Below are 24,072 nucleotides of genomic sequence, written 5' to 3'. Positions count from 1 at the left end.
TCTACCCCCCAATATGGCCGCCAAAGTGCAACAGTACCGGGAGTACCGGGAAATGGACCCGCCAAACAACGGTGCTTCAACCAATTAATCTGCGGGTGAGTTGTCAGTGATATTAAAAGACGGAAAAAGTCAAACAAATAATTAACTAAAATAGCAAAACAGGAGTTTTTAAAAAGCCTAAAGTAAGGCAAGCTATGTGCAAATAACCAGCACAGCGCGTTCAGGACGCTCTGGATAAGCAAGCAGGGCTTTTCCCTGTGTTTTCCCTCCTTAAGTAGACGACTAGCGTCCTTGTGACGGCTAGACCGTCACAGCGTCTAGATGGCGCAGCCGGTCGTACCTCTACCCCCCCCCCCCCCAATATGGCCGCCAAAGTGCAACAGTACCGGGAGTACCGGGAAAAGGACCCGCCAAACAGCAGTGCTTCAACCAATTAATCTGCGGGTGAGTGGGCAGTGATATTAATAGAGGGAAAAAGTCAAACAAATAATTAAATAAAATAGAAAAACTGGAGTTTTTAAAAAGCCTAAAGTAAGGCAAGCAATACGCAAATAACCAGCACAGCGCGTTCCGGACGCTCTGGATAAGCAAGCAGGGCTTTTCCCTGGGTTTTCCCTCCTTAAGTAGATGACTAGCGTCCTTGTGACGACTAGACCGTCACAGCGTTAATGGCAATTTATCAACTTTTTGGAAACAATATAGAAAAACTCTTTTTCTATACTTTAAAAAGTATTAAAAACACCGCATTCTATACTTTCAAGATGGCCGCCACATTGTGTGGAAAGTATAATTAGAATTGTTTTATTAGATGTCAAGATGACCGTCTTGTTGTTTGATACAGCTCAGCAGCTGTGTGGAAATGTTTTACTTGTCTGTGCCCAGGATGTTGGTGTCGGCCCACAGTGTTGTGGAAAGTGGTCCTGCTTAGGGCGAACCACCCAATATTGACTCTGTGGACTAGTGTAGGCAGCCAACAGCTGCTGCAGGCTTCATGGTGCCTGCCCCAAACACCTGGGAAGCCTGGAAACAGTTTTTTGCCAATCTTTCCTGCCTTGGTGTAGACACCCACTAATGCAGTTTCTGATGTAGACTTTAGTAGGAGAGGTGCCCTTCATTAATGCAATGCTTTTCCATTGTACTAAGTCTTCATAGGTAATGTGGAGGACTGTTCGTGTTGTAGTTCGCAATGTGAAGTATATGATGCATAGATGACACAGAATATTTTTTAATACATTGTAGATCATAATGTGAAGTATTTGATGCATAGATAACACAGATTTTTTTTATTACAAAATCTTGATATGTTCACTTGAATACGGTTTGCTTACATGTATTTTATTTCATTGTAGTTGCCCTGTTATTGATATGCTAGCACTATAGCCTTGCACCTTGCTTACCTATTAAAAAACGTAAGTGACTTGGAGCTTTTTTACTTGCTTTTTTATTGTGCTATCAGCTCAAAGTTTCTTCTCCGCTGCTGTGTGTGCAAGATGGTGAGTGTCTGTCATAAGTTTGAATTGTCTTAGGGCACAGTTTTTAAAATAAACTTTGGTATAACTCAATGCATTAAAGTGGATTGTTGGGTGTAGGCACATGCTGCATGCACCTCCTTATTAGTTGTGCAACATTACCCCCCACCGTGTGGGTGAGACCCTGAGAGCAAGGGCCCCCCTCTCGCACTGTTAACAAGTGGCAGGCCCCTGGCCTGAGAGCTACTGACTGTGTCAGGTGATGAGGACCCTCCATATACTTTGCAGGGGGGCCCTAAAGTGTTGTTATGCCACTGCTCCTTATGTCATGTGTCCTTGATGCAGCAGTATGTTCTTTTGATATTGAGTTAAAATCCTTCAATTTCAAATCCCTTCTCTTTTCACCTGTATCACCCCGCCTGCTCAGGCAGTCTTGCCTGCACTGGTTATTCAGTACTGTTTCTCCTCCGCTCTATGCCTGCCCTTCTTCAGGACCATAATGCTGTGCCACTCTGCTACAATAACGTGTACAAATAATAATAACCCTCCAGAGTCTCTGAAGGGGAAGGATCCCAACACACGAGAGGAATCTACATGTGAAGAGACTCTGTAGATGGTAGAGTCGGACATTACACATTGTCCCTTGGGCCATCTGACCTCCCTGATAACTCACTACTGTACATGGTTGGTCAAGAATGTAGGCCTGAGTATATATTTCTAATTATTTATTATTATTTGTGCAAGTTATTGTAGCAAAGTGAAACAACATTATGGTCCTGAAGAATGCCTGGAACATCTGAAGTCATATAGTGCAGAAACATGTTGATCGTAACACAGGGTGACGGTGCATAGCCCAGTTCCGGCGGAACGCCCGCCTGTCATGGAGGTGGCCTAGGCCCCCTCCCTTGCTCCCCTGTTTCCATTGTGATGACTGACAGTTGGTTGTTTATGGCTCCTGGTGGTTAGCTTCGGATCTGGATTGGCTGGGAGGGTTGAGGTCTGGTACTGGTGGTACTCTAGCACGCCTGTGGGGGAGAGGGGTACGGTTGGGGGCGGGAGGGTAGCTCTGGGAGAGGGGAGGGGGTGGGTGGGGTTGGGAGAGTTGGGGGGGGGCCAGGGAGGCTGATTGATCAGCAATGGTAAAGAGTTATTCCTGGTTCAATCGGACGTTGGGCACAGAGGAGGGAGAGAGTGAACTGAAAAGCGGCACTGCCATTTCCCGAACACCTGGTGGTCAATGACCAATGAAGTACTCTCCAGCACAGATCTTTCTTCATGTTTTCGCCGCTCGACCTCCGGGGTGTGAGCTAACTGGATGTGTAGCACGGGGGAGGGGTAGTCGTATATTCATTGGGCAACAACGGGAATGGCGCAAATATTCTGAATGTATAACCCACCTTGCTGCAATAAAAATATATTTACAAAAAAAAATCGTAACACAGGGTGAAAATCTGTAACCTGTATCACTATTTAACCCCTATCCATTAGGACATATAATAAAGTTGTGGTGTCCCTAGTGAGATAGTTTTTATACACCTTTTTTGTTGCGCTTTGCCCCTCACCCTACCCTAAAGGCATTAATACTTTGAGGTTCTACTTAAAAACACTCCTCCTCCTTTCCTGAGGGTAAGTTGTAGCCCACTTTGGATACCTTGCGGTCCCAGTGTGTGGAGGGACAAATGATGAAGCATTTCACCCTGGGTGAGTGAGGGTTCTCATCCAAACACCTGTAGTGCCCCCACATTTGCTTCCTCAATGCAATTGGTCTCACATTACAGAAAGTTTGACCTATTGGTGTTGCATTATTATTTGCAATACCAATAGCTCAAACGTTCCGTGATATGAGACCTATTGCATTGCAAATGCTTGTTTTTCTGCCCAATACCAAATTAAATTCACGCAGCCTTAAGAAGCGCCCGCCATGGCAATGTAAAAAAAAAAAAGGTTTCCAGCTTCCTTGTCACATCATAAATGTGGTAACAGGGAGATGGCGCTCAGAATCTAGAAACTCTGGAGATGAGCTGTCCATAAAACATAAAACAAAAAAATCTGGTAAGGTAGCTCAGAGGGTTCTGCTAAGCATCACAGAGATCAACGTGTAACTGTATGCCACAGATTTAAATGGCAGACTAACCGTCAACTAATGAAATGAGTACCACTGATGTAGGTGCAAACAGGTGATATGCCAGAGCTGCTCGGTTTGCGGCCTGTATGTTATTTAAATGGTCATTAGTATATGACTGAACCAAAAAAATATAACTGTGTTGGTAATACAATTAAGGGTCTGCACATGCTTGTTTAAGGTTGTTTTCTGCAGTTATCGCAGAATGGATGCTGAAATAAATCACCTCGTAACCTCCAACTTACTGTCATTTACACAGCGCACAGCTGTCAGAAGCACTGCCTAGAACCACAATTATATATCTTTTTATGAAGGCATTCTTATTACATTTTGTATCCACAGTGGATTATCAACATTTTAGTTCACAAGAGCTCACTAGGGAATGGAAACAGCAAAAACTTGCGGTCAGCTAGACTCCGTCTAGGTTGCTGTCTTCTGCGCTCCACTCCGTAATCTGAAAATTTTTCCACTGGCTATGGTTCAATCAAAAGGAAGCTAGCGCCATTTCTTGCTCCAGTAGTCTTTGTATTTATATAGCGCGTTCTACCCAGAGGTCTCGTAGCGCTGTATTCATACCACTGTGGAACCCTTCCTAGCTTTCCTGTGAGATGTCCACTCCTGGGCACCCCCAAGGTGAAGCCAGGCATCCAAGCGCTGATAGGGCCGTTGTGGAGATTAAGCAAGCTATTGCCCAGAGTCACAGAGTGGGACCCATGATTAGACTAGGTACCGAGGCGAGAATTATCAGGTCCAGGGAGAATAAGTCCAAGAGCCGCCGAGGCGGGAATTGAACCCTGGTCCCGGGCCAGACCTCTGCATCGGAGTCTGCCGCTCTAACCATTGAGCCACGCTTCTCCTATTGAGACATAAAGGGCTGCTATAGAGAAGCCGGACACTGCACTCCAGACTGAACAGAACAGGTGAATGTTGTAATGTGAAAAGCACACCGTCTCGTCCTCACCAATCCATTGGCATGCATCATAAGCCCAGGACAAGGAGCTTTTATTTTTCTTTGCAGATCCATGTTGGATCGGTAACCAAAAATTGAAAACAAGTACAGATGCCTGCTCTAGGAGTAAGGAATGGACAGCAGTCCCACTTGTCACCGTTGCTCACACAAAGCAAGGGCTGGCTGTGGAAAATGCAACCATATTCCCATCGATGCCCAGGCTGCTGGCGCAAACCGCCTCTTAGTTCCCATGTTGAGTAATTACCAAAATAAAGAGACGGGCGCTGGAGGCAGGAATCACGAACAGAGTTTATTACTCATGAGGAGAGCCAGTCATTTCGGACACGAAACACAGTGTCTTTCGGGAGGTGCTCTGACAAGTGAGCTTGAGACTCGTGCTTTTATACCTTTACAAAACAGTTGGTGATACAATCAGAACGGTATGACGCACAAGAAGGTCATCCCTATAATCCTCGTGGTGATCCTACTCCACATATGCTCACAATGGGGACCTTTAGACCTGCTGATAAGTGGGGAGGGCAATCACGCAGCTGAGTGCTTTGGTAGGATGTACGCCTGATCATGGCCCAGGGGGGTGGGGTGGCTAGGCATACAATAAGGGCAGTAAATGGTATCTCCTGGCATAGGCGATGGCCTCGGACATGTGTGGTCAGCCGGGCTTGGGGGAAGGGGGTTATCAAAGGAGGGGTATTCATGTCTGCGTGGACAATCGAGCGCGGAGGGAAGGCTTGTCAACAGAGGGACATTCATGGAAGGGAAGGAGGTGCTGGTCAGGCGCGGCCGTGACCCTCAAGGACAGGGCTTTGCGTAAGAAGAGGGTTTATGACTTGTTCATGCGAGGAGAAGGGGGGGGGACAGGGTGCGTGCAGGACCAGAGCCGCGCAGAGAGGGAGAGAGAGAGAGAGAGAGATCTCATGACCTGTACATGGGAGAACAGGGGCAGCCAGATACAACTGGGGGGGGGGGGGCTATGTCAGCTGAGGCGAAGGATGCTTCTTCGAGAGGGAAATGGAGAAGGCCTGGGTCAAGCAGGAGGGTTACCTTTCACATCAGGGTCGTGCAAAGGGAAAGGGTGTCGAGGTCTATACATGGGAGAGGGGGTGCAAGATACGCGCAGGAGGGAGGCTAGGGATTCCAAAGGGTAAAAAGGCCATGGTGCCTAGAATGGCTGTACATATGTATAGGGGTACGGGTTTTTACTGGCAGGGTGATATAGTCAATAATTTACAGTATCCATGGTGCTCACAAGGAGGGGAGTGGGAGAAGAAGGGAAATGACTGCTGTCTATGTACATCGATTTTTGTCAGATTTCACAGTCGCCCCTTTTTACATAGCAGCAATCATTTTTACAGTTTATGACATTCTATGCAGGCAAGCATCGGTGACGAATTAGCACTTTGTCGATACTAACATGTGGCGTATAATCATAGACAGCTAAGGTGAAGGGAAGAATGCAGTACATACGGAATTACATTTTCGGTGTGTTCCTGACAGTTAAACGCATTACATAGCACAAATCTTTCTGACTTGAAAATGTGACCAATGAACAGTTTGACCAGATAGTTGAGAGCGGAATTCAGCTCACTACACAAGATCTCTTCGTCCCAGTGTCTTTTTATCAGCGAGCCATCACTGGTAGGCTCTAATCCGAGTATTTTCGTTGGCGCTGTTGAGCACCGGCGGTGGAGCTATAGGTCCAGCTCAGTTCCATCCTTACGCGTCGCAGGGTGCGGTCAGTCCTCTGCTGTTAGACCACAGTCCTGTTCCCTAAACAGTCCGTTTGGCGGCGCCTTATGCTCGGCACCTATAGTTCTGTTGCAACACCCTCTTCCCACATAATTGCAGCTCTTTCCTTTGGCAAAAAGTCACGTGGGAAGGTGGGTGGCTGTCGTTCAAACAGTCAATGGGAGAAAAGAGTGAGCGGAGTTGGGTCAGAGTTCCTGGGACACACAAAAGGGACCAAGAGACCAAGGGAGCAAAGGATAACAAGCAGGCAGGCCCATCAATCGGGCCCAGAGTAGGGGGACGGAGACTCCAGGCACACGTGGGTTAGCAGACGGAGGGCTCCAGGGTGGCCCGTCATTTTTCATTTTCCACGTAGAAAGTGCTGTCTCGTCCGTATCTTGTTGCTCTGCAGCTCCACCTTTGGTCGAGGTCACACGTGTCCCAGGATCTGTAGTCAGGCTGTACGTCACATCCGACCCATCTCCTTCGGTGATCGTGCATCTTTGAATGAGTACAAGACAGTGTTTTAGAGAAATGGCAGAAGAAGATATCTACGCATGTGAATTCCTCCCTCAATTTTTCGCATTTGAGTTCTTATGGTCATCGGTCACAGTCAGAGGTCTATTACCAAGCAGTGCATGTGTCAGCATTCCTACTGAGTTTATGGCAGGTATATTCATCAGCTCATTTATGATTCGAGCAAGGACAAGATAATATTTCCATCAACTGTGCATTACATCATTTTCAACATCAGCGCAGCATTTCCCTTCGGAACTGGCTAGCATTTTCAGACAGGGTGGGGGGGGTGTGCTATCGTCGAGTGTCGGACAAAACAAGATTTCCTCAAGGGTCAGCGGCTACCCATGGTCATTATGTTAATACCGGGGACAACAGGAGTGGTTCTATCAAAGAAAAATGGGGCGGGGATGCTTCGGGCGCTTGCGCTTGGGTGCAAAGGGGGCGGGGCAATCTTGGTATTGGGTGTCAATCTAGGCGTTTTTGGCGTTTGTGTCTGAAAAACAGACATAGGGTGCCATTGACATACAGTTCCCCTAGAAACGGCCTGATTTGGGGAACTTTAGTCGTCTTACCTGTCCTTTCCTTCTTAGCCAATTCAAGTACATTCATTTTGCAGAAAGGAGAGGCAGTAACATGGCAAGATACAGTCATTTTAGTTGCGGTCAATTTCGCTGAACACCTTCGCGTTCAAAATACGTATCAAATCGGACTGGTGCCGGTGGAGCACAATTTTACCAGAAAGACAGAGAGAAAATAGGGAGACTTTCAAAGAGAGTGAGAGTCGTCCGCAATCTAAACGAGCCATTCGGTACACGTATGACATGTAAGGAGGGAGAGAGAGGGAGAGAGAGAGAGAGAGAGATAGAAAAAGGGGGTGGAGAGAGAGAGAGACGTGTACAAAAATAGGTCATTTAGCGTGCTCACATCACAGAACGGCAAAAGGTCAGGTGACCTATAGATACAGACAGGGAAGACGGCACATATATCACACATATACAAGACATTCACAACAAGACATAAAACAATTGTTAGTCTACAAGATCTGTTTATACATATATATATATATTTTTATATCCTACGTACCTCTACTATCCTATTTGTCTACGTACTTAGCTCTTCCTGCCCTTCCCCCTTTTTCCCTTTTTCCTTCTCGCTTGCTGTACCTGCGAGCGTCCCTAATTACCAATACTCACACCTCGGTTGGTCGACCAGAAATTAACCTGGTTGTGCTAGTTACCCGTGGTCGGATCTTAAACCATTTTTCAGTTCCTTCCTTTGGTGGAAAGTTCTCCAGGCTGAGGCAACGGCAAATATTGATCGGGAGAGCAGTCGGACAGCTTGGCTATATCTACAAGAGTGTGAGAAAGGGGGTAGTGCATTTGGAACATCAGTAATATTTCTAACTTTCTAGACGGGTGGTGCCGTGGCAACCCTTACCCGTACAATTTTCTTTGTCCTTTCCCTACCTAGTCGAAACGTCTAGTTATATTATTTAATACGTCATTTCCAGTCATTTTTCGTCAATCAGTACCTGTCCAGTTTCTGCGTCAGTCTATCCTCTCAGTCGCTATGTCCTAAGGAGGAACAGTCATGTAAAGTCTACGTCTTTTCTTTTAAAAACCTATCATTATAACGACCACACACATATTCCCTCTTTTCCTGTTTTCGTCGGTGATCCGACCATCGCTCTTCCACACCTCAGCCGACGTTCTGACGTGACCTGCAGAAGGGTGGGGAAAAGAAGGGGTGGGGGTGGCAGCATTCAAAGTACATCAGCATGTAGTAGTCCGAAAATATTTTTACTCACCACATACTCGACCCATCTTCACGTACTGCCTTTCTTTACCATCTCGGCGTTTAAGCCCAGATTGACCAGTAATGTCAGGTAGATAATCATTGACGATCTGCCTACCTACCTGAGTTACTCGATCGTAACCCTCTTTATCGGGTGCAAGGGTGACGGTCAGGTGGCATTTCCGCGGAGTCTTTTTAAGGGTGTCTAAAACACTTTTCTGGGCTGCCTGCAATACATAATGTAGCTACTAAATATCTGATCCCTTTTGATCTACATCCTTCATCATACTTATTCTTCTCTGCAATAGTAAGGCATCCAAAACTCATTAATGCAACTGCTACAGCCATGCGTTCTTTTTCAAAATATTTTTTTAATAAACGAAATTGGTGACAGTTCATTGCATAAAGTGCAGCAGTGCAAATAAAACCGTATTAAAAGTTCCTTACAGAGCAAGCATGATGCATGTCAAGAATTCATCTTCAATTAATTCAGTTACACCAGTTCATTTTCCAACTCATAATCAGTACCCACCCTAAGTCAATTCATTGTCTAATCACATGCTCAATATCCTTCATATCTACTTTCATTTATCCAAAAATATATATATATCTCGAGGTAAAAGAACTGCGTGGTCATGGTGCAATAAAGTTCATTATATATAAAAAAAACGTCTCATTTGGTGTCGGCGCCATTTTGGGTGGGGTCAGGCAAATTCCAGCATAGTCAGAGTGTCTCTAGTCCTGCATAGTTGGCGCAGGGCCTTCCATTGGGAATTCAAAAAGTTTGTGCTATAAGGTTAACAGTCTAACAATATGGACCATGAGTCAAAGAGTGGGAAGGGCGGCAACAATTTTCCTACCGGGTCATCCTGGTGTTCCTCCGGAACTGAACAAGTCTGTGCCGTGGCTGCATTTTAGCCATTTCCAATCCGAGGCTGGTGCCGGCAGGAGGTGCACCGATGTCGTGGCTCCCAGTGAAGGGGGGGCGGGGGCACCCATGCAGGGGGGTCGGGGGCCCCCCGGCTCTTATAGAATCTTCAAGGTCGAGGAGAGGCGATATGGAACGTGTGCCCGTCCTGGGCAGAGGACCGCTTTATGATGTTGACCCTCTTTAAGTAAGAGCATTGGGGTGTCGCTGGAAGCCTCCACCTGGAGGGAGGTGGGGGAGGGTCGTTCGCGCCGCCTCCCCCTTCCAGCGACCCCGCGCCGTTCCTCGGCTCCGTCGTCTTCAATACCGGCCATGCCAGCCATTGATGATGGGGGGGGGGGGGTCGGTGGCTGCGGCAAGACATCCCCCCCCCTTTTCTCGTCGACATGTGGCGGGACTACCTGGAACTGTCCAGGAATTTGACATGTGGCGGGACTACTTGCAAGCGCCGCCATTCTCGCTTTTGGCCTCGGCCTTCTTCGTGGGTCGGACCAGGCGAGAGACAGAAGGGGGGGGGTGGTCGGTGGCTGAGGCAAGACAGCCCCCCCCCCCCCGTGGCCTGCAGGGCAGCGGAAGAGGAGAGAAGGAGAGGACTTTGCCATTCTTTTGGACCGCCTGCCCAACATTGTCTCCTCCCGATCGTGGTCAGGCGAGCCCCTCGTGCCTCGAGGCCTCGCCTTCCGGATGGGCGTAACCGCGGACCTGTTGCACTTCGGGAGCTTCCGGAATGGGGGTAGGTACCTATTGGTTACATTATTTCTACTTCATGTGACCGTTATTTGGGCGGGGCAGGCAAAAGAGAGAACAGGCAGTGAAGCCTAGCTACCTCGTGGCTCCTTTTGCTGCAAAAATTTTTCGCCATTTTATATTTCTTATTACGAACTATTTCTAATGTTTCTTATTTTTAGTGAAATCAAAAAGCTCATCAGGGGGTTACTGACTTAGCCTGGTTCCTTTTTCTATTTTTCTTTCTCTTCCTTAGCGTGTTTCGAGCTAAAGCTTTCTGTTAGTAGGGAGCGGTGATCACTTCATATTTTTATGTGTCCTTTTCATTAGGGGGTACCTCTGGACGGACCAGACGAGTTCCCTCCAATAAATGGTCCGGGGTGGAACGAGATTATCGATCAAAAAGGGGAACATATATTCCTTCATTAGGGTATCATCCTGGACAGACCGAGCGATGTACTTCCATTTACTAGGGTAGCCTCCTGGACGGACCAGTCGGTCTATTTCTACTAAATGGCCCATGAGTAGAGAGCATATGTCCTCCATAAGAGTAGTCTCCTGGGCGGACCATGCGAGCTACCCCACAATCACCAACCAGTGGGGAGTGGGTAGGACTGACGAATTCACAAAGGGGCATAACCTACCCTTTTCTACTTGCAAAGACTAAACAGAATATTTCCATTTCATGTTGTTTGCAAACAGAAAATACCTCAAACGAAGCAATGCCTGGAACAACAATGTCCAGGTTTTCAATCAATCAGTGGGGAGAAAAACAGGCATGACGGATTACAACGGGGACAAAGGTCTGCATTACCTGCCCTTCGCTATCCACAAAGGGAACAGAATATTCCTATTCGTCTCTGTTTGTGGACAGGGAAGATCTCAAAGAACAACCATCGACCATCAACCGACTTCAAACAATTCTCAAAGAACAACATCGATTATTAATCGACTTCAACAATTCTTTAAAGAACAACAATCGGTTATCAATCGACTTCAAACAATTCAGTGGGGAGAAAGGTAGGTATGACGAGTTACAATGGGGACAAAAAGTCCGCATTACCTACCCTTCTCTATCTGCAAAGAGGGACGACGTTCCTATTCGCCGCTGTTTGCAAACAGAGAATGTCTCGTTCTCAAAAGAGAACCAATATGTCAAGTAGCCTTCAAAGCTAAATGAACCAATACCAACAATGCCAGTATACAAATACTGGTTTTCAATACAAACAATCAATCAATCAGGTGGATAGAGCCACCCTACCAATCAGATGTAAAAACACCCTACTTAATCTTACCCGGACCGGACCATACGGACAGTTCTTCGACTCCCTCCTCCAGCGCCCGATCGTTCTCTTATTCCATGTAGCATTCCTGTGGGATTCCAGTCAGGACAATAGGTCACTTGAAGAGAGGTCCGTTCAGAATTGGTGAAGTTCTGTCGATCGGCAGCCGGGCTAGGGCCCTCTCAAGGCAGGCATACCCCGATCATTTAGAAGTTCACTTCTTCGCCTGGATCTCTCTTACCGAACCCTATGTCACTGATGGACCCCGCGTTGGGGCGCCAATTGTGGAAAATGCAACCATATTCCCATCGATGCCCAGGCTGCTGGCGCAAACCGCCTCTTAGTTCCCATGTTGAGTAATTACCAAAATAAAGAGACGGGCGCTGGAGGCAGGAATCACGAACAGAGTTTATTACTCATGAGGAGAGCCAGTCATTTCGGACACGAAACACAGTGTCTTTCGGGAGGTGCTCTGACAAGTGAGCTTGAGACTCGTGCTTTTATACCTTTACAAAACAGTTGGTGATACAATCAGAACGGTATGACGCACAAGAAGGTCATCCCTATAATCCTCGTGGTGATCCTACTCCACATATGCTCACAATGGGGACCTTTAGACCTGCTGATAAGTGGGGAGGGCAATCACGCAGCTGAGTGCTTTGGTAGGATGTACGCCTGATCATGGCCCAGGGGGGTGGGGTGGCTAGGCATACAATAAGGGCAGTAAATGGTATCTCCTGGCATAGGCGATGGCCTCGGACATGTGTGGTCAGCCGGGCTTGGGGGAAGGGGGTTATCAAAGGAGGGGTATTCATGTCTGCGTGGACAATCGAGCGCGGAGGGAAGGCTTGTCAACAGAGGGACATTCATGGAAGGGAAGGAGGTGCTGGTCAGGCGCGGCCGTGACCCTCAAGGACAGGGCTTTGCGTAAGAAGAGGGTTTATGACTTGTTCATGCGAGGAGAAGGGGGGGGGACAGGGTGCGTGCAGGACCAGAGCCGCGCAGAGAGGGGGAGAGAGAGAGAGAGAGATCTCATGACCTGTACATGGGAGAACAGGGGCAGCCAGATACAACTGGGGGGGGGGGGGGCTATGTCAGCTGAGGCGAAGGATGCTTCTTCGAGAGGGAAATGGAGAAGGCCTGGGTCAAGCAGGAGGGTTACCTTTCACATCAGGGTCGTGCAAAGGGAAAGGGTGTCGAGGTCTATACATGGGAGAGGGGGTGCAAGATACGCGCAGGAGGGAGGCTAGGGATTCCAAAGGGTAAAAAGGCCATGGTGCCTAGAATGGCTGTACATATGTATAGGGGTACGGGTTTTTACTGGCAGGGTGATATAGTCAATAATTTACAGTATCCATGGTGCTCACAAGGAGGGGAGTGGGAGAAGAAGGGAAATGACTGCTGTCTATGTACATCGATTTTTGTCAGATTTCACATGGCACTCCTGGGATGCCATGGCTCTAGGTGGGGCGGGAGGGGGCGAACAGCTTAGCAGCTGTGTTAAACAATGACGAAAGAAATAGAATTAAAGTTAAAGCATCACGTCGCAACATGTGGGCGAGCACTTTTTGTACATTTAAATGTCAAATAAAGCAACCTCCAAAGCAGCTGTAGCCAGGGCGGGGGAGCGAGTATTAAATAAAACAAATAGTGCGCAGACACTAATAAAAAGCATGTTGTGTAACACCACATGTAAGAGGGGCAGTCCTCATGGCAGGTTATAAAAGAAAAATGGAGGGACTACTGACCATATTAACCAATGAAGAGCAGCCATTTACAAAGGACAGTAAGAAAAGCCAATTAGAAAGATAGGTGTGGCATAATGCCCATATCCTTAATACTGTGCTGCGGCAACAAATGATGGACGGAAATCTGATTGAATCAAACATTCACCTCCAGTCAAGAGGTCTGGGTTAAAACCATCGTTCTTTTGCTCACTAAGTAACCCCAGTTTGGACCCAGCCTTATCAAATCACTTGACCCTGTTCCTCATGGGAACAGTCCAGCTCGTTTTTGCTGATATAGATGCTTTGGGCACTTAGCCACTGCTAATCAGTGTCAAAGTGCAAGTGCTCCCTGTGTAAATTATGATGGTAATTGGTTATCCATGATTGGCATATTTGTCTCACCAAGAAGTCCCTAGTAAAGTGCACTAAGTGTGACAGGGCTAGTGATACAAATGCTACTAGTGGGCCTGTAGCACTGATTGTGCCACCCACATGAGTAGCCCTAAAATGGTGTCTCAGGCCTGCCACTGCAGTGCCTGTGTGCAGTCTGTGAACTGCCATGTCCTCTTGGTCAGTGTCTAACCCTTCACTTTCTGTCCACATTGGTCACCCCTATGGAAGGCCCAAGGTACCCCCTTGGGCAGGGTGCAGTGTATGTGAAAGGTAGAGCATGTACTCGTGCAGGTGACATGCTCTGGTAGTGAATTACAGCCATTTTTTGTTTTTCACTATTGTAAGGCTACCTTGCCCATAGGCTCTCATGGGGAATGCTGGCTATAGTGGCTATTAGCATATCTTCCCATAGGAGCAAGGTAGGACATAAACGTCTGGTATCCCTGAACTCAGAATTTAATAACACATCTTTTAGGAAAGGTTGTTTTTAAATCCTGTGTTTGAGAACAGCACTTTTAGAAAGTTGCTGTTCTCTTATCTGACCTTACTGTGTACCTTGGCCTGTTTGTGAATTGACTGTCTGGTTTGAGAGTCACAGGGGCTGGGGAGCCCCCAGGAGACTGGCTGAGTCAGCCCTAGGCTGAATGACTGCATCTGCATCTTGAGTGGTGGGAGGGGATAGCACCTGGGCCTGAATAGGGCTGTGCCTGCCTTCCACAATGCTGGCTCCACCTCCTGCTGGGCGGCTGACGACCCTGCCCCTCTCTCTGAAAGGAAAGGAGAAGCCAGGAAAACAAAGTGGTCAAGGAACACCCAGAACTGGTTCAGACAGGGCTCAGAGCCCTCCTGCACAAAGGGAGCAAAGACTTTTAGGGGTATAAGTACAGGACCCCTGACTACAGAAAATTAGATCATCCTGGAATTTTATTTATTTAATTTATTTATTTATTTAAAGAGTTTTATATAGCGCTGGCTAGACCCAAAGGTATCAGAGCGCTTTACATGAGAATCAACAATGTAACAGAAAAAAGATCAACAAGTACACAATACATCAAAAAGTAGGCAATACATTAGGAGAGAAGAGAAAGGAGAGAAAAAAAGTAGTGGAGAGGGCAGGGGAGGTAAGAAAGGGAGGATAAGTGAAGAGACAACAAGGAGAGACGAAAGGAAGTCTGTCAAAAAACCGACTGGGTAGGTGACGACCTAGGAGGGAATCCACGGCCTATCTCCTCTATAGCTAAACCAGGTAGCTCCATAGAGCATCAAACAAAATAGTTCAGTCTCAATAAATTGAGAGAGGAGAGACATAAATAGAGGGAGGATGTGGGAAGAGACGACAGGAGAGACGAAAGGAAGTCTGTCTAAAGACCGACTGGGTAGGTGACGTCCAAGGAGGGAATCCCCGACCTGTGTCCCCTATAGCTAAACCAGGTAGCTCCATCGGGCATCAGACAAAATAGCTAGATCTCAATTGACGAGGGAAAGTTCACAGATAAACAGGGTGGGGACTAAGGGCCAGGACAGGTGAGGGCAAAGGTCAGTAGCAGGAAAGTGGAGAAGAGTAGAGTGGAGAGGAGTAGGGGGTAGAGGGAGGAGGGAGATAATGTCAGGAGAGATGCAGGAGGGTTTGTTGCAGCCGTCATTTTATGCAGGTACAGGCAGTATATACGAAAACACATTTAAGGAGTATGGAGGAAGGATAAATAGGAAGGATAGGGGTAGGGGGAAGGAGGGAGATAATGGCAGGAGAGACGAAGGAAGGTCTGCCCAATGTCCGGCTGGGTAGGTGAACGGCCAAGGAGGGAATCCACAGCCCATCTCCCCTATAGCTATCGGGGTAGCTCCACCAGTCATCGGTGTTGTGAAGTCAGCATACCAGTAGTTGGGAGTGGGCGGAGCTAGGGGGTCAGAGGAAGAGGAGGAGCGGACTTAGGAAAGGGGCAGTTAGAGTAGGGACGGGGACTGAGCTAGAAGTGTGAATAAAGAGCTCGTAATAAGAAGTCAGTGTCCACGTGTATATGTGGGTTGGGACACGACAGCTGGCGACGAGGGTGGGATAGGCATGATCATAGCCTTCAGAACCCGACCGGAGTGCCCTGTCCCTGCAGCATCGAGTAAAGAATTTGTCGCCTGGAAGTACTGCCGCCAGAAGAAAGAGGTCGGCAGCCGATGACCCTGCTCCCCCCCCCCAGCGACCGTGGGAGCCCAGAGGGAGCCGCCAGATCGAGCGTTGAAACGCCCAGGAAAGGAAAGCTGTTCGCGCCGAAAGCGCGAGTCCCGCTGGATGCGCGAGGATCGGCATCCGTGAAGAAGCAGGAGTCGGGAGCCCACTCCGACCCTGCCCAGCGCCCTAGAGCAGAGCAGAGACACCCTGGCGTGGTGGACATCGCCCCACGGAGGTCGGTTACCAAGCGCGGCTGAGCGCGCTGAGACTGGTGCCCGCCGGAGGCCAGAAGTTGGGAAACCTCACGCGCGATGCGTGAGCGTTAGCACGCTGTCGGTGCCAGAAAAACGGGAATCGAAAACAAAGAAGAAGCAGAGATCGGGAGCTCACCCCGATTCTGCTGGATGCTCCGGTGACCAGAAGACGTCTGAGACACCACGGAGGTTCCGTGAACGTGCCCTGGAGCGAGAGCGCGTTTCGCGCCAAAAGACACAGAGAGCACCCGAGTGAGGTGAGGGTCAGCGCGGACTGTGCGAGGGATCGGGAGCCCAACCCCGACCCTGCCGTGCTGACTGAACGTGAAAGACATAGAGCAGAGACCGTGAGGGCACCGTGCGAGGAAGCGCTGCCCCACCAGAGGAAAGTGTGCTGCCTCGATAGAGAACCCCACCCCGAGGCGTGAAAAGTGATGTGCAAATGATGAAGACCAATCGGGAGCTTGCCCCGACCCTACCTGAGTGTGCTGGAAGCCCAGGAGTGTGTAAAGGCTCAGAAGGAATTGCTGCCCAGAAGAAAACCGGCTGCCGGTGAGTCCTGTGAATGTCAGGCTGAATGCAAGCACATCTCGCGTGATTTGGGCGGCCATCTTAGAGTCAGGCGTCTGGAAGGACATCCCTGTGAAATTTAGCGGCGGCCATCTTTAAGTCAGGCGAACAGTGGGAATAAGCATTGGCACATGCAAGGACAAGTGAATCAACAAGCATTGGTACATGCAAATGAACAAGCATTGATACATGCAAATCAACAAGCATTGGTACATGCGAAGACCAGTACAAGCAGTGGTACATGCAAATAAACAAGCATTGGTACATGCAAAGACAAGTGAATCGACGAGCATTGGTACACGCAAGTAAACAAACATTGATACATGCAAATCAACGAGCATTGGTGCCTGCAAAGACAAGTGAAGCAACAAGCATTGGTACATGCAAATAAACATTGGCAACTGCAAGTGAAGCAAGCATTAGTGACTAACAAAACAAGCATTGACGCATGCGAACAAGCGTTAATGCAAGTGAAGAATAATAAAGCGCTGAAAAGACGACAAACAAGCCCATGCAAATGAAAGAAGCAATCCAAGAAGACAAGCATTGGTAAAGGAAAGTCAACAAGCATTGGCGCCTGTAAGGACAAGCATTGGCCAAGAGTGAACTAAACAAGCGCTGGTAAATGCAAAGCAGTAAGCGGGGACAACGGCACGTGGACAACACTGCACAAATCTTGGCAACCAAACAGGATAAGCACATGCTAACACGAGAGTGTATCAATCAACAAGCACGAGCAACCACAAGAGTGACTCAACGAACAAGCAGTGACAAAACAAAGGTCAGCACAGGTGGAAACGCGAACAGTGGGATACGCAAGTGATTGTGCAGTGGCGAATGTCAGGACGTAACGCGCGTCCATCAAATAGAGGAAGCCACAAACAAATATAAACCAGGACAACGCATAAGTAATTACTCCGGAATCAGCAACGAGCACGAGCCAATACGCGTGTGGGGTAGCCAATGAACACACACAACAAGCAAGTGAAATCCAACATTGTCACCAACCGTGGACAAGTTCAGGGGTGTAGTGTTGACTGAACGCGGAAGGACTAGTGAGCAAGCTCAAGCTAGAACACAAACTGAAACACCTGGAATCCGAGGAAAAGCGGACAGCACAATGCCCCGCGTCTACGACCGATCAGGACCTCCCTCTCTCAGGGCGGGAGGAAACGTAACTCAATGTTTCAATCCACATCTTGAAGTATCGCCCCCGGTGGCACGGAGTGACAATTGGATTCAGGATCTCAAACGGCACTGGTGGCTGGAAGCATTGGACGACTTCTTGAAAGCCAACGGTGAGCAAAGAGAAAGAAAATGTCTAGTGTTACTCCTCCATCTGGTGGGTCCCGGGGGCCGATGCCCAATTAGAACATTTTCCAAGGAAGAAGCAGACACTTATGATAAACTCCAAGAGGAACTCTATGCCCATCTCAATGCACAGGCAGAGGTGGATCATAATCGCATGGTCTTCAACACAACACGGCAGGAACCAGGCGAACCATTGCCGCATTTCATCATTCGGTTGCAAAGTCTGGTTCAAGGCTGCCATTTCAACACGTTTACGAATGAGGATGCTGTTCGGCTCCGAATAATTGAAGGCTGTGAAAACCCCGAAACAAGCCACAAGATACTCAGAGGACATTGGTCGCTAAAAGAAATCATCAAGAAAGCTGAAATTGGGATGCACGTCCAAACAAGAGGCAAATTGAGGGATGTGCATCTGAGTACGAAACTTCGAAATACCTGGGAAGAGAGAACCCAGAATTCCAACAACCACAAAAAGAGAGAGAGAGAAGGCAGACCAGAGAAAAGACAAAAAAGACAGCGGAGGAGGCACAGTGACAAGGAATGCTCAGAGTCAGACTACTCAGCGTCTGGCCACTCGGAGAGAACCAAAGAATACTCGGAGTCAACCACCCAAAGAACAACTCCCCGGAATCATCCATCCTCCAGGAGTCCCTCAAGAAGTCAGTCACCGCACAACACACGTCACTCAACCATCCAAAGAACAACTCCCCGGAATCATCCATCCTCCAGGAGTCCCTCAAGAAGTCGGTCACCGCATAACACACGTCACTCTGATAAAGAGGGAGCGTCCAGTGGGACAGATTGCACTCCTGGACAAAATGACATTCTGCACAACCAGTGGGGGAGAAAGACAAACAAGAGGAGGAGCGGCAGTGATCAAGATAGGAAATCGACGCCGGAACATCAATCACCAAGGAGCAAAGATGAGCCCGAGGAAACAGCTGGCAGAAGGATGCACCACCAACAGATCAGAGACACTAGATCACCAAACAAATGGGGAGGAGAACCAGATCACACAAGACGGACTGGTCCCGCACAACAACAACAAGCAAGAAAAGATCCATACAGTCATGGGCCTCAAAGCATCCCTGGGCCCCGCGACAACGTAGAAACAGAGCGTGGATGGGTAACATCAGACGAGAAGAACGAAGAGGCAAACGCCTGGGATCAAGCTCAAGGAACAAGCACGGAATCTTCAAACAATCTCCCAAATGAGACAACAGTGAAGATGTTACGACACAGACACACGAAGAAGCCTTGCAAAGGCAATTCCGAGACGGAAAGCAGCTCATCACGGACTACCCGGTTCCGAAGACCACCTGGTAAGACATTCCCAACGGAACACTCACAGAGGAAACTAACGGAGCACCCCTCTGATTCAGAGAGCATGTCGGTCCGATCCTTTGAGTCAGGAGAATCGTGGTCCCGACAACGACCACACGCAACATTCTTAAAGAAACATTCTCAGCGGGAAGTGAGTGAGGACCCCTCTGACTCAGATAGCATCTCGGTCCGATCCGTTGAGTCAACAGAGTCGTGGTCCCGACAACGGCCATGGCGCCAAGCACCTGAACACATCAGCGAACCAAGGAACACTTTTCCCGTTAAGAACAACGTGTCTAACACCAATGACAACGCACACTCGATTACTCCACCAGACAACCTGCCACATCGAGCACAGGCGCATTGCGACGCAAAGACTACACCGTCACCCCGAGTAGGGGCAGCAAGGTTGACTCGAAGGTCCTGGTCATGGTCCCACAAAATGGAAACAGATATCGTGGCCAGTAGCACTCATATTAAGACGGACCAACCAGTCGATCCGCAAAGGAAGTCGGGCACGCCCGGAGAGCCAAGTCATCATCAGACGAGAACGAAACACACAACTACCCAGCCGGTTCCAAGGCTTGCCTGGATCAGGCGCGAGCAGGAGTGGGAGAAGCAACCCGAGGCAACCAGTCAACCTCCAAGTCATACCAAGATGGCCTCCCCAGGTCATATTCCACCGGCTGGCATCCCAGACTCGAAACAGGAATACAGTGTTGGTCTCGACCTGACAAGGCAAAATGAAGCAAAAACACATACAGACACTTGGAAGGGAACTAAAGTAACATCCCCGTGGAAAAGAGGCCAAGCGTCACGGGGGCAAGAGTCACAATGGGGAACAGACTGCCGATATCAAACTGAGCTCACCGTAGGCACCCCAAACACTGAAGGCCCCATCCCTCCAGACATCCGCAACAGAGCTTGTCTAGTCAAAGACGAACTATTGGCGAACACTCATCACGACATACGTCCACCCCAGAGACTGATAGTGGAGATGGACTGAGAAGTCAGTTTGTTTGTTTGTTTTGTTACAAAGGGGGGAGATGTTGTGAAGTCAGCATACCAGTAGTTGGGAGTGGGCGGAGCTAGGGGGTCAGAGGAAGAGGAGGAGCGGACTTAGGAAAGGGGCAGTTAGAGTAGGGACGGGGACTGAGCTAGAAGTGTGAATAAAGAGCTCGTAATAAGAAGTCAGTGTCCACGTGTATATGTGGGTTGGGACACGACAATCGGTCAGGTAGCAAGGTCTCCGCGGTTGAAGGAAAGTTCACAGGGTAAATATCCGGAAGGGTGTGCAGGTTCCAGGTTGGATAGAGGTAAGAGGGGAGGGTGAAGGGGGAAGGAGGGAGATGACGGCAGGAGAGACGAAGGAAGGTCTGCCCACTGTCCGGCTGGGTAGGTGTCGACTGAGGAGGGAAACCACAGCCCATCTCCCCTATAGCTATCGGGGTAGCTCCACCGGGCATCGGTCAGGTAGCAAGGCCTCAGCAGTCGAGGGACAGATTACAGGGTAAATGTCATGAAGGGTGTGCAGGATCAAGGTTGGATGAGGGCTAAGATCAAGGTCTGGTCGATGACCAAATGTTTGATAGTCCAGGAGTAGAAGTACATCGTGGTGAGGTCAACAGTGGCTGCCATCTTGTAGTCAGGCAAAGTTCTTCTTGCTTAATCCTCAGGCTGATCGGGTTCATCCAGTAGGTCTGGAATCCATGATTACTGTTACAGTCTTTTATTGCAGCCATTAAGCTGAGGAAACAGACACAGGGCATCCCTTGTGGTGTAACTTAGCTCCCTGGTGACGATCGGCGGCAGGCGCCATTTTGAAGTCAGGCAAGTTTCAGTAGGGACACTCTAGGAATAAAAATTGCAGGCTATGACCAGAGCATCACCAACTGGCCCCCGTGAAGCTGGCAGTTCAGACTAGCGTCAATATTTAAGCCCAGAGGTGATAATCAGCAGCTATGCACACTATCAATCCAGCGTTGACTCCAGCACTTGGCAACCAGAGCTGCAGCTATGTCACAAACAGTCACTGAGGGAGACCACAGTACCACCTGCCTACATGCCCCGCAATACTCCCAGCCAATTTTAAACAATATGTCCAGACTCCACATTAAGGAGATCAGCTCCGCTACTATTCTTGGGGGTAGCACCACAATATTAACGCTCCACAGGCATCCGCTAGTCTGGTCCGTTTGCTAATTAGCATGATACACATCTTACTCACCCCATCACAAGTGCCAGGAGCGCTGATCTATTACAGCCCGGTACACTCCCAGCGCAGCCGGACACGCACCTCACTTGTTGCAGCACCTGGAGACAGCACCTCCAAACATTTCTGCACAAGAATAACTCCGTCATCTGCCTCCTTGTGAAACTCCAACCGCAACCCCTCGCCCAGAGCTCCGATAGCAGGCACCCTCTGGGAGCGTGATCTGCTGTGATTTCGCCTCATCCAAGATGGCCGCCTCCACGTCCGGTCTGTATTCAGTTTAGTTTTTGTTTTCCCGGGATTAGCCTCGTGCGGTGCAGGTTATCGCTTTGCGGTACGAACTGCGCTTTAGTTGCGACCCCCTCAGTGATTGCGGCTGGTCGCGTTGGATCGCTGTGGTCGTGGTGGTGGTTTTGTTTCCCTCCTGACCTGTGTGTTGGGCACTTCCCCGGGTTAGGCAACTTCGATGGGTTCCATGGGCATTTGTGTCCTAGCTCGCTTCGCTTGCTTCGCTCTACGATCAGTTTCAGTTTCACATCAACATCTTGGGTCTCGTGTCTGCGCCCGGCAAAAGTCTGGAAATCGGACATTATCCTCTTTGATGGTTTCTCTTTTCACTTGGCTCTTCTGCCCCAGTCATTCCGATGCACGGAGGTGTCATTCCTGTGTCCTTTGGTTCGGTGTGGTGTACAATATCGTCGCTTTTACTCCTTGGTGTAACGGAGATTCAGCCTGCAACCTTTACTCTATTTACAGGACCAGGGAACCAAGGAGAAAGCTGAAACTGAAGAAGGAAGACTGTCCTGATGTTGCTCTGCTGGACTGACCTGCTGTTGCTTTGCTGCCAAAGAGAGGGGAAGGACTTTGCTTTGTGCTGTGTCCCCTTGTTTGAAGGAATCTCCAAGGTTCTGAAGAAGAGCTGGCTCCCTGTTAAGAAGTCCCAGGAATAAAAGGACTTCACCCCCAGCTTCCCTGAACTCTGCTGAGAGAGATCTGTCCTTCCTGGAGTGCTTGGCCCATGTATGTATTCCACACTTATAAAGCGCACTGCAACCCCACGGGCATCCTGGAGCACCCGGTGGGGTGCCTCTGGAAGTTGTGCCTATGTTGGGAAGCTGGAAACCAAGATTTAAAGAACTTTCTGCAAAGTTTATTGCATTGCTCGCTTCTGGAGCGAATCCCCGTCAGTGTGAGGAAATTCCCGCCGCTACGAAGGCCGAGATCGTCGCAGCACATGTTGCCTCTGCCAGAGCTGTTGCATCCTTCGTTTGCGGGATGCACCATCCAGTGCGGGAAGATTACCATTGCTGCGAGTATCGTCGCAGAGCCTGCCGTCACTAGGTGAGACCGTCGCATCGCTTGTTTTCGGACCGCATCACGTTGCTGCGAGAGTCGTCGCAGAGCCATCGCATCGAGGAGCCGTGAGAGTAGAAGATCGATGCTGAACCGTGCATCATCATCGCACCGGAGATCGTCGCCGCCCCGAAGATCGTCGCATCGTACCTTTTGCAAGCCGCTTCCACCGAAAACCTGTGCACCGGAATCCACGCAAGGTATCGCATCCCTCCCCTGACAGACCGAAGTCACCGCAACACGCCCGCTACATCGAGCGGGGTTGTCGCATTGCCTCCCCAGGGCCTCAGGAGTGACGTATCCATTGCTTTTCACTGGTACAGCTTTTTCACTTGGAACTTTGTCGCGTTTAAAGGTACTGTTGGCTAAAGCGTAACCCACCTGTGAACAATTCTAACGCAACCTTAAGAACTCTTTTGAAACCATATTCTTGAACTGTGTATGTTGAATTGTTGTTGTTTTAGTCTTGTGTAGTTTAGAATAAATACAGACTGATTTGCATATAGCCAAGTTCTGAACTGGGATGGTGCAGTGAGATAAATAACGGTGATGGATCAAACCCTGATCTTTGGACTGGGTAAGAGTGGTCTGCTTAATTCAGACACTCTGTTCATCACCACCCCCTTTTCTGAATCATTTTTGGCCACTATAGGTGTGGCAGGGTATACTCAGACATGAGTCCCTTTCTCACTGCACCATCAGGATTCAAGCAAGCCGGGGCGACGACGGCTGAAATGCCAGAAACCAGTCCCCGGTAGCTTGTCTCCTTTCTGGTGAAGAATTGGCTTGGTAGTTTAGTCTGCCCTGTTCCCATGATGCACTGGGCCAGGGACAGACTGATTTGCATATAGCCAGGTTCTGAACTGGGATGGTGCAGTGAGATAAATAACGGTGATGGATCAAGCCCTGATCTTTGGACTGGGTAAGAGTGGTCTGCTTAATTCAGACACTCTGTTCATCACCACCCCCTTTTCTGAATCGTTTTTGGCCACTAAAGGTGTGGCAGGGTATACTCAGACATGAGTCCCTTTCTCACTGCACTATCAGGATTCAAGCAGGCCGGGCCGACGACGGCTGAAATGCCAGAAACCGGTCCCCGGTAGCTTGTCTCCTTTCTGGTGAAGAATTGGCTTGGTAGTTTAGTCTGCCCTGTTCCCATGATGCACTGGGCCAGGGACAGACTGATTTGCATATAGCCAGGTTCTGAACTGGGATGGTGCAGTGAGATA

This window comes from Lissotriton vulgaris, chromosome 1_1 (assembly GCF_964263255.1).
Source record: "Lissotriton vulgaris chromosome 1_1, aLisVul1.2, whole genome shotgun sequence".
In the NCBI taxonomy this organism is placed as follows: domain Eukaryota; kingdom Metazoa; phylum Chordata; class Amphibia; order Caudata; family Salamandridae; genus Lissotriton; species Lissotriton vulgaris.
The sequence above is the reverse complement of the archived record's forward strand: the minus strand, read 5'-3'. Positions refer to the sequence as shown.